Source organism: Papaver somniferum, chromosome 1, assembly GCF_003573695.1.
Source record: "Papaver somniferum cultivar HN1 chromosome 1, ASM357369v1, whole genome shotgun sequence".
Lineage (NCBI taxonomy): Eukaryota > Viridiplantae > Streptophyta > Magnoliopsida > Ranunculales > Papaveraceae > Papaver > Papaver somniferum.
In genome coordinates, this window is record NC_039358.1 from 143439076 (window position 1) to 143451655 (window position 12580).

Genomic DNA, 12580 nt, shown 5'->3' on the forward strand with positions numbered 1-12580 from the left:
TCAAAAATCTTTTATTTTCTGTAAAAGTAAAATGTTCAAGAAAAGTGGTACTTAGCTTTCATGCGAGTTTCTGTTGTTGTGTCACACAACAAAAAAAAGTGTGAGAAGTGAGATTTGAACCCTTGACCTGTTGCTTGCATTGAATTCCACTGACCAAATGTGCCAACCCTTCTATGCGAAATGTCTGTGCGAAATAATTATCAAGTCTCTTCTATGCGAACCGTGCTAATCACTCTGCGAAATAATCAAAGATCAAGCGTGCGAACCCTCTCATGCGAACTGCTGACCAAGCGTGCGAAGTGTTCGTGCGAACTGCTAGATCAAGCATGCGAAGCGTTCGTGCTGTAAATGTTTGCAAGGTAAAAAGTCTATGCGAATATGGACATTATAACCCTCGTACTACAACTCCTTGTTCCGAAGCTTGACCAACAGAGATGGCTCCTGTATGCGAAGTAGTTAAACGTCTGCGAAGTTTTAGCCTTATCTTCGCCTGTAGTAAAAATAGTAAAATGAATGCATGTAGTGGGCTTCGAACGATCGACCACGATCGCACACTGTACTGACTCAACCAACTGTTCAACAACCTCTATGCGAAATTATTGCACAACGTTTTTCACTTATTCGTCCTTGGCACTTCATCAAAAATGTAAGAAAAATGTTCAACAACCTCTATGCGAAATTATTGCACAACGTTTTTCACTTATTCGTCCTTGGCACTTCATCAAAAATGTAAGAAAAATATTGTGCGAAGGAAGAATCGAACATGCAACCTGTAGATTTCCCTCTACACTTCCAACCATCTGAGCTAACATTCGCTTGTGATAGAAATCACAGCGTTTGCCTCTTATCTTCTCTTCGCATTCCTTTATTTCCTTCAAAGATTTGCCTCTTGTTTTTCTCCTGAACATGAAAATCTTCAACTGAAACTTCCATTTTTTCCACCGAATTTTGCGGATCTGGTAAGATTTGTTGATGATTTTTGACCAAACTTTATTGAATTTCTTCTTGAATCAACTTGAGGTAGGATAAATCCTTTACTCCTCCCTGTTTCTAGCGCCAAAATGTAGTTGCAGGAAATCCTACAACACACCCCTTGTATTATCATGACTATAATTTCTAGATCTAAACTTATTTGATATGAAAATAAAGATAAAAATAATGAAAATAGAAAATAAGACACAAGATTTACGTGGTTCGATCAATATGATCTACATCCACGGGGTTAGGGATCTTCACTATGATTGTTTGTAATTACATATAGATTAAAATTGAGACTCCATTAATGAGTATTAAGAGCTCTCTTTGGGGAAGAAGAAGGAGATAATACTACACAATAGAAAATCCTCTCATAATAATAATCCTCCCCTTTCTCTCTCCTGCCTTTCTCTTTATATAGGTATTTTACATAGTGGGTGACAGCTCATGTACAACTAGTATTCCCCCTATTTTAGGATTCCTTGCTATGTTCTCGCACACTAAGGAAATCAACAAATCTCGCATACAAACAAAATGTGCTATGCGATATTTGGACCCTACAATGCTGTTCACAAACCCTAAACAATTCTCTATGAACCAAACTAACTAAACCCTAAAATTCTCTAGTTATGAGAACTCTTCTCTGAATTGTGCTGTGTATTTTCCCTTAAGACTTGTACACCTATTTATATATGTTATAAACTTGTCTTCCAAGTATATGAGTTATACTAGGAAACCTAAACATAGCTATAAAAGGAAACCTTGAGTTTAACTAAATTAGGAAACCTCTAGCTATACTAAATTAAGGAAACACCTAGACGATTCTAGAATACTCTAGAATCTTCCTAAAACATCGATAGTATAACAGATATTTCTACCTTTAATAAATGCAAATTGTTGTGGAGAGATAATTCTATGCATAAGTTTGCTAAGTCTCACAGTAATAATCTTGGTGATAATCTTAAAAAAATTTACTTAATCCAATAGGTCTGAAAGTTTTTGCATTTTTGGCACCTTTAAGTTTAGGAATTAAAACAAGGAAATTTGAATTCATACCACTAGGAATCAAGTTGTTCTGCCAACAAAACTGAATAGCATCCACCAAAATATAGCTGATGATATCCCAAGTTGCTCTATAGAAGACACCAGTGAATCCATCTGGACCTGGAGCACCATCTTGATTAAGCTCAAAAACAGTTGTTTTTATTTCATCCACATCAGGAGTTTGTTCTAAAAAACAGTTATCATCTTCAGTAAGAATATGATGAACAACATCAAAGATAGAATTATTTATTTTGGTAGGCTGGTATTCAAACTTCTTACTAAAGTAATCAATTAGTACATTGGAAATACCCTGTTGATTATAAATAATATTACCAGAACTATCTTCAATTTCAGCAATGGAATTTTGTTGATGTCTCAATTTAATACTTGTGTGAAAAAAATTAGAATTAATATCACCCTCTTGAATCCAATTCTGTTTAGCTTTATCTCTCAGAAAAGTATGATAATTTTTTTGCAACAATATCATATTCACCTCTAGCAGTTATCAATTTGTTTAGCAGATTAATATCAGAAGGATTATTATCAGATGCTAAAGTAGTAGCCATGACTTTTCTTCAGCAGTTGTAAGATTAACTTTCACATCACTAAATACCTCCCAATTCCAGATTTTTAAAATCTTTTTGAGCCTTTTAAGTTTATTCATGAAAACAAAAATAGGATTTCCAACTAATTCTTCATTCCAGGAGTTTAACACCACTTGCATAAAAGAAGGATGAGAGAGCCACATCTTCTGAAATGTAAAAGGAATATTAGTAGCTCTAGGAATTATAGTATCAGATCCAATAAGATAATCATGATCAGAAATACCCCTAGTGCCCACATGATAATGCCAACCATTGAAGAAATCTAGCCATTTCAAGTTAAAGAAAGCTCTGTCTAAATTACAAAGAATCCTTTTTGAACCAGCTTTGCCATTACACCAGGAAAAATCAAGGCCACTTTTAGGTGCTTGAATAAGGCCACAGAAGTTCACACAATCCTGAAAGTCTCTCATAGCAGCATACAAAGGACTTCTACCACCTTTCTTCTCATCCACAGATAAAACAGGATTGAAGTCACCCAATAACAGCCATGGCTTATTTAATAAACTAATATCACATAAATCTTGCCATAATTCTCTTCTATTCACAGTATATGAATTTGCATGAACTCCAGTAACCAAAACTCCACCTATTTCAACTGTAATACATTGCCTAGAAGAAGCAATAACTGAAGGAGGACTAAGTGTACAATTCCAAAACAACCAAATATTAGCTATATTGTTCTCATCAGAAGCATTGTGAATAATCTTGTAATTCATACCATGAAGCTTAATAATATTTTTCTTAAACTTAATTTTAGGTTCTACAACCCAAACAAGAGAAGGATTATTTGAATTGACTAAAGAGTAAAGTTTATCTTTGGCCTTTTGTCTTTTAAGGCCTCTAAGATTCCAAAAATTACTTTCATTTGGGAGTGGAGGAAGAGAAGGAGGAGATAATCCGCCTTTCTCAACCACATGTTTTAAGACTTCTCTAATGCTCTTTCTAGTGGCAATAGATTTAGAAGGCTTTGGGGAAGGTTTTATATCTTCCATCAATAATTGACATTATAGGCTTAATTTTTGTATTGTCAAAAGTTCATTCCTTCTTTTATCAATACATGAATATCGACATATAAAGGACTTAACTTTTGACAAGGTATGGGACAATCACAGTTCACGGACGCAAACACACATATCCCATAAAAAATTGCAATATATAAAACCATAAAGATTAATACTACAAAAATCAATCTTTGTCCTTAGAAGGTAGAATCAATATTTTTCGCACAGATTTACACCAAGAGTGGTTACCAAAAGCGTATAAAAAGATTTTATTAACAAAGAAGAACATACAAAGTCATTAAAGACCATGCACCATAGTTCACATAAGATGATTATGAACATTCAAGAATCCCATAATAATGCGTACTACAGCCCATTCTTGAATTTCCTTCTTTGATTCACCAACGTCATTCTTGTAAAAGCTACAAATGAGCTTAGAAGAGAATTACTCCAAGAATCCAAATGCCCAAGTCCAGTAGAACAAGTTCGACGAAACGGAGCAAAACACTAAAAAACAAGATACGGGACAAAGACCAACCTCAACTCATTCACATTTAGGATTTCTCATCACCATTTTTAAGATAATTCAAAGAGAAAGAGAATTCAAAAAGAATGAGGTCATTCCGAGTTTGGACGAAGAAGTTACGGCCAAAAACAATTTACCGAATATCGACGTCAAGTATGCATACGGGTTTGCATACGAATTTTCGTATCCTGGAGCAGTATGCAAACGGGTATCCGTACCTAAACCACTGGATTTTGATTTTAAATGATGTTATGCATACCTGGTATGTGTACCATGTAGTCCAAATATCCCGAACTATTATTTTCATACCTAAATATTTAAGAACCTTAAACACAGATCAAGTTAGGTAGAAAAGAACGATAAGAAAGGTACCTGAATCATTATAAGTTCTCTAAGAAAATAAAAGCACAAATCTTGCTCAAGTTTATAGACATACCTTTTTAGATGAATCCAATTGAATTCTACAGCCTTACCAAACATAATCTGTGCGCCCCAATTTTCGTGCTTCCCTCACCGTATACATAACAAGAATTCCTTGGTGAGGATGCACTTGAAACACACTCAAGTTGTGTTGAGGTGAACAATGTATTGCTCCCCACAAGTTACTTTTGGATTATCATGAAAGAGATCACTTTTAGAACCTTTCACATCCAAATCCATCTTTCCAAAGAACTCTTTAAGTTCCAACATCATGGATGCTGCCTTCTCCATAGTCATGGAATTTTCTAGGAGATCATTCCTTTTCACACTCAAAGTGTCATTGACTTTCTTTGGAACCCACTTATGAGTGCGTTTAGAAACAACCGGAACCTTCTTCCCGTTACTCTCTTCAAGATTTCTCGAAAGAGGATTGGATTTACTATTCTTTTGCAAGTTAGTCTTTCTCCAACTGGGAACATCGGATATTGTCTTCGTCTTTACGAAGTTATCCTTTTGATAACTATTATGATTGTGAAAAGGATTCGTATGACGTTTATAGGAAAAAATAGGTTTATCACAACACTGATTCCTTTGCCTAAAGGTTGGACAATTACAACCTGTAGCATTAAGGGGATTAGCCTTAACATATGATCTTGGTTTCACAACTTCTTGTGATGCCCAAACAAGAACATCACGAAGTTTCTCATTCCTTATACGGAAACGACATCTCCTTTCTAGGTGACATTTATTTCCGCAATAGTGGCAAACATAAGGAATGTTCTTACCTCAATCCGTATGTGCTGACTTTGGAGGTTGATATACTTTGGCCTTTCGAACCTTAATTGCCAGTGAAGGTATTTCACTTTTGCTATCAATGGAAACCTTTTGTTGAGAAGAATCACTAGCCTTGAAATTTTTTACCTTTTTGCTAATACTTGGAGCATCTATTCCCTTATATCCCCATCCTCGTGTATCACGATGATTTTTACTTGCTCCTAGCATAGTGGTTAATTTGCTTGAACTAGTATTGAACTTTTTCAAGTCATCTTCCAACATCTTGATTTTATCAAGAGCAACAGCTAAATCAGCCTCAAGGCGTTTTTCTCGAGCGAGACAAACACTTTCTCTGTCATCAAAACTAATTCGTTGAGAGTTAAACCTTGCTTCAGATTATGCAAGTTGCTCTTCCAACAAAAAGTACTTTTGATAAAGATTATCACATTCAAGTGACTTCATATGTAGGTTTTCCTCATAATCCTTGAGGATCGATTCGTTAGAACGATTCGAAAAATAAACACCTGCGTAACATCTTCTCAATTTCTTGTTTTCTCGACAGAGAGGACTATGTGCATCCTTCTTTATCTACAAGAGGAATGCTACATTTGAGCAGTCATGGCGTATTAAGATGAGCATTTTGCTCATCATCATTGACTTCTTCTTTCCCTCCTTCAAGGGGATTTAGAGAAAAATCACACGACATAGTTGAAGGAGTTTTATCAAAAGAGGAACTAAGAGTACCTGAGCCAGCTGCTTTCCATGTTTTTTTGATGCCCCGTTTGAGTCTGTTTATACTGACCTTAAGTTCTGAGACTCGATTATTGATATGTATGAAATCTGGAGCAGGAGTCTTGGATCCGCAGCCTTCTACAGGGACAGACAAGAAACTCGACCTTTCTTTCTTTCTCCTATGCCTTTTTTTCTTTTCAGAGTTATTTAAGAAGTCAGTTGCCTTACTGTCATGATCTCATGAACAAGATATTCAATGCATATGATTCCGTACTTCCCCAAACTCTGCGATTAATTGACAACATATTAAAATCATCAATGCACATTTCCAGAACTGTAAAACTTGATATCAATTATGTGAATAGTTCCAAACCTGTTCGATAATGGAATTGTCGGTCAAAGAGGTTCTTCGCTTGTTAAGTTTTCCATAACACCTTTGGTATATCAATTCCTGGACAATCTTAATATTGGGATATCTAAAACATTAGACAGAAAAGTTCAAATTAAAGTCCCACCACAAAAAGTGAACATAGATAGCCACACCACAAGACCAAACATATACAAAATGGAAGATACACACCCATAGGTAACATAAGGCCCAACTCTTTGCAACATATGTAATATGGCTTTGTTCACCTTAAGAAATACTCCATTAAAGATCTGCATTAAAATGAAATGCATATATACATTAAGGCCAACTGTTTTCTCTGCAGAACTTGTCAACATAAAATGACATTTACAAAATAAGACAAATACCTAATTCTCACAGCTTTCTACCAGATCTTACAACACCCAGGTCCATTTGGTCCCATTTGATAATATATACACAGAAATCGCACGTGTCTTGGTTGGTGTTGTAATTCATACACTAGTTTTTGTAGGTATAATAATCTAAGTTATCAAAACACCTCTAACGTGAGGATATATCTAACCACATATACCACCAGAGATTTTTTCACAATGAAATGAACCTTGAACTGGTGGTTAAGGTGTTTATAACTATCTTAGTCGGCCTGATGGCATTAGGAAATTGATAAATAACTTCTCATGGAGGAGAACGTGCGCAGAAACAAAAACATAATCTTAAAAAATATGATCCTACTTGTATGCTGACAAGCAGGAATCAATCATCTGTCTTAGACGCAAAAGCTGCAAAATCTTTTTTGATTTTGGGTCTACATCATTGATACTACAAAACAACAAACAGTACAAGAATTAAACACCAAATGAATTTCAGAAAATTAAATGTGTTTAACAAATAACAAAATATACATACCCCCTGATTCGAACGATGAAGAGCAGCTTAGCTTCTGGGTTAACGTAAAATCCTACTCTCAACTTTGCCTCACGCTTCAAATTGATTAATTCCCTCTCCTACACAATCAAAAACATTTCATCATTTAGGTGAAAATGCATATTGCAGATGATTCACATGAATCGAAAAAAAAAACTGAACTATTAACCTTTTTCGTTGTTTTCCTATGCATACTGCTTATCTCGGTTGAAAATAAGTTTTCTGTTCTCAGTGTTCTTCTTCTTGGCAGCTTCGAGTTCTTACTTCTTTGCTAGTTCCCATTCATCGCTCCTCTTTTGCTTCTTCAAAAAGGACCGTGGAACAATGTGCCCTGCTTTGACTTTTGTGGCCATCTCTTCTCCGTAGATCATCCATCCAGCCAATAAGTATAATAAACAACAATTAAGAAATCTAGCAACTGTCAAACTATTGGAATAGAGGTATAACTACAGTTGTATCCTAACTACTCCACAAATAGAAGCTTATAGCTGTTTCAAAGCATTACTGGGTTTCCATACCCTAGATTTGTCTAACTACTCCTACTACTTTAGATATATCTAATGGTTTTGTTATCTTGTGCGCCCATGCACAAGATAAGAGCCAATGCTCAGAATCATAGAAAGTAAACAACAATCAACAACATGAGAGATATTGTTAATATAAGTAGAATCTTTCTATAATGCTAATCATTGGCTTTTTACCTTGTGCATCGGTGCACAAGATAACAAAACCCAACAAGAAATTATGATCTCTAAATTTGAAGTACTGATGTTCAATCACCATCAAATATCACCACTTGGTTCGTATTTGACACTCATTGTAAAATAAAGATAGAGATGTAAATTACAGTTACAAGCTTGCAGGACCAAAACCTAACTACTCCTCACTCTTAAAATGAAACTTCTAGCCTAGATTAGATTACAAAATAAGGAAACCTAATATCCTGTTACAAAAAGGTCAAATCCGTATCCGCTAGATGTCTGAAAATCCGGGATGTGACAGTTGGTATCAGAGCACGGTTCCGATTTACTTGGACTGTGCGCATGGACTTACCATTTTTTGAAAGTTTGTTTTACGGAAAAGAAATAAATATATTGACGATGATTTTATTTTGGTATTATTTTCGGAGTTTTAATCGTTGTATTTTCATATCGGTTTTATCTTGATTCAGCAGAGTTTCTCTTTTATTTTAAATATGCTTATTTTGGGGTTGGGAAAAATAAATAAAATACATAACAAAGTATTGAAGTAAAAATTGCTTGCATTTTTGGATTTTAAACTAAAATATTTAACAAGTTAAATTTTGAAATAAATAAATAATCCTTTTTGGTTTTGAATTTCGGGACAAAATTCCTTTTTAAGGAGTTAACAGTGTAACACCCGGTATTTTTCTTGGTTTTGAATTTGGGGACAAAATTCTTTTTTAGGGGGTTAATAGTGTAACACCCCGTAATTTCCTTACTACGATTTTGACACATAAAACGAATCCATAATATTTTGTTTGGACTATAATTTAATACTTAATTTTTAAAGAATAAATATTTAGTTTTAATTATATTTATGGTTGCAAAAATAAAATAAAATAATAAAGATGATACCTAGCTATTTTTTTATTATATTTTAACATGAATCTATTTGCATTGTGAAAGGTTAAACCCATTGTTCCTTCTATTCGACATCGTACTCATACCTAGCTTTTTTCTTCTACTCTAAGCCACAAAGTGTCCTCATTTCATAAATCTATTTGCACGGTGAAAGGTTTCATGGGATTAATGCATTTCTGACTATCCATCTAGTGGTATATGCTCAAGCATGCATCTTCTGATGTGCACAACATTGGTACATTACACAAAATTGCAAAAGAAGGAAGGGTCATATACAAAAGTAGTAGTTGAACAAAGCGTTAGCTTAAATTATCCATGAGAGTTCTACTAGCAGGTGCAGAAGACTGGACTTCCGGATCCTAAAAGACTTAAAGATCCTATCGTTAGTTAAGTTTGAGACAAGAACTTTTATACATGAAGCAAATGAATAGAACTAAAAATCTAAAACTCATTTTTATCCTATATTTCTCTAAAAATTAATGTGCTTGAAGTTAATTCATATAAAAGAGACTGCATATTAACGAATACTCGGCAAAAGATAAAAGATAATAAAGTTTTCTATAAACCACAAGTACTGGGTGTATGCCAAAACTTGAAAACTGGAAAGAACCAACCGTCACCGATTCCATGTCTTTAGCTACAAAAATAAAGTTCAAGGCAGAAACTAACATTACTCTAATTTACTAGAGTAGTACCACAAGGATGACGAAAAAGAACCTCAAGATCTTCAGAAAAAGCAACTTATGTAGTGTCTCTAGTTCATTCTCCTGATAATTTTGTTAATGTAATCATCACGATTTTTTGCATCACCTCCTTCAACATAATGGTTTCTCTTTTTCTTGAGCCCACCCAAAGGTGCACTCAGCTTAAATAGCCACAGGAAGTTGTTTGCTTGCTTGAAGTGGGGACTAACTGCCATGATCTCATGAACAAGATCTTCAATGAAAATGATTTCTTACTTCCCCAAACCCTGCGATTGATTGACAACATCTTAAAATCATTAATGCACATTTCTAGAACTGTAAAACTTGATATCAATCATGTGAATAGTTCCAAACCTGTTCGATAATGGAATTGTCGGTCAAAGCGGTTCTTCGTTTGTTAAGCTTTCCATAACCCCTTCTGTAGATCAATTCCTTGACAGTCTTAAGATTGGGATATCTAAAACATTAGACAGAAAAGTTCAAATTAAAGTCCCACCAAAAAAAGTGAACATACATAGCCACACCACAAAACCAAACATATACAAAATGGAAGATACACACCCATAGGTAACATAAGGACAAACTCTTTGCAACATCTGTAATGCGGCTTTGTTCACCTTAAGAAATACTCCATTAAAGATCTGCATTAAAACGAAATCCATATATACATTAAGGCCAACTGTTTTCTCTGCAGAACTTGTCAACATAAAATCACATTTACTAAATAAGACTAATACCTAATTCTCACAGCTTTCTACCAGATCTTAAAACACCCAGGTCCATTTGGTCCCATTTGATAATATATGCACAGAAACCACACGTGTTGATTGGTGTTGTAATTCATACACTAGTTTTTGTAGGTATAATAATCTAAGTTATCAAAACACCTCTAACGTGAGGATATATCTAACCACATATACCACCAGAGATGTTTTCACAATTAAATGAACCTTGAACTGGTGGTTAGGGTGTTTATAACTATCTTAGTCGGCCTGATGGCATTAGGAAATTGATAAATGACTTCTCATGGAGGAGAACGTGCGCAGAAACAAAAACATAATCTTAAAAAATATGATCCTATTTGTATGCTGACAAGCAGGAATTAATCACCTGTCTTAGATGTAAAAGCTGCAAAATCTTTTTTGATTTTGGGTCCATAGCATTGACACTGCAAAACAACACACAATACAAGGATTAAACACCAAGTGAATTTCAGAAAATTAAATGTGTTTAAAAAATAACAAAATATACATACCCCTGATTCAAACGATGAAGAGCAGCTTAGCTTCTGGGTTAATGTAAAATCCTTCTCTCAACTTTGTCTCACACTTCAAATTGATTAATTCCCTCTCCTACACAATCAAAAACATTTCATCATTTAGGTGAAATGCATATTGGAGATGATTCACATGAATTGAAGCAAAAAAAAAGACATATTTACATTTTCGCTGTATTCCTGTGCACACTTCTTAGCTATGTTGAAAATAAGTTTTTTGTTCTCAATGTTCTTCTTCTTGGCAGCTTCGAGTTCTTGCTTCTTTGCTAGTTCCCATTCATCACTCCTCTTCTGCTTCTTCAAAAAGGAATCTAGAACAATGGGCCATCCTAACTACTCCACAAAATTGAAGCATATAGATGTTTCAAACCATTACTGGGTTGCCATAACCTAGATTTGTCTGCCTACTCCTACTACTTTAGATATAACTAATGGTTTTGTTATCTTGTGCTCCCATGCACTTGAGAAAATTGATAAATGACTTCTCATGGAGGAGAACGTGGGTATACAAAAATAATCTTAAAAAATATGATTCTATTTGTATGTTGACAAGCATGAATCAATCACCTGTCTTAAATGCAAAAACTGCAAAATATTTTTTGATTTTCCATAGCATTGATATTGCAAAACAACAAACAGTACAAAAATTAAACACTTAGTGAATTTCAGAAAATTAAATGTGTTTAACAAATAACAAAATATACATAACCCCTGATTCAAATGATAAAGAGCTGCTTAGCTTCTGGGTTAACGTAAAATCCTCCTCTCAACTTTGCCTCACGCTTCAAATTGATTAATTCCCTATACTTCACAACCAAAAAAATTTCATCATTTAGGTGAAAATGCATATCGGAGATGATTCACATGAATTGAAGAAAAAAAAAACTGACCTATTAACCTTTTCGCTGTATTCATGTGCATACTTCTTAGCTCTGTTGAAAATAAGTTTTATGTTCTCAGTGTTCTTCTTCTTGGCAGCTTCGAGTTCTTGCTTCTTTACTAGTTCCCATTCATCACTCCTCTTCTACTTCTTCAAAACGGGCTCTGGAACAATGGGCCATACTTTGACTCCTGTGGCAATCTCTTCTCTGTAGATCATCCAACCAACCAATAACTATAATAAACAACAATTAAGAAATCTAGCAACTGTCAAACTATTGTAATAGAGGTGTAACAACAGATGTATCTAACTACTCCACAAATAGAAGCTTGTAGATGTTTCAAACCATTACTGGATTGCCATACCTTATATTTATCTGACTACTCCTACTACTTTATATATATCTAACGGTTTTGTTATCTTGTGCGCCCATGCACAAGATAAGAGCCAATACTCATAATTAGAGAAAGTAAACAACAATCAACAACATGAGAGATAATGTTAATATAAGTAGAATCTTTCTCCAATGCTAATCATTGGATTTTTACCTTGTGCATCGGTGCACAAGATAACAAAACCCAACAAGAAATTACAATCTCTAAACTTGAAGTACTGATGTTCAATCACCATGAAATATCACCACTTGGTTCGTATTTGGCACTCATTTTAAAATAAAGATATGGATGTAAATTACAGTTACAAGCTTGAAGGACCAAAACCTAACTACTCCTCACTCCTAAACTGA

The 12580-nt window shown here is 34.5% G+C and overlaps 1 pseudogene; it reads right to left on the minus strand.

The window, feature by feature from the left end:
• Nucleotides 1–6284: 6284 nt before the first annotated feature.
• LOC113351728 lies at nt 6285–12198 on the minus strand (annotated as a pseudogene).
• Between the last annotated feature and the right edge of the window lie 382 nt (nt 12199–12580).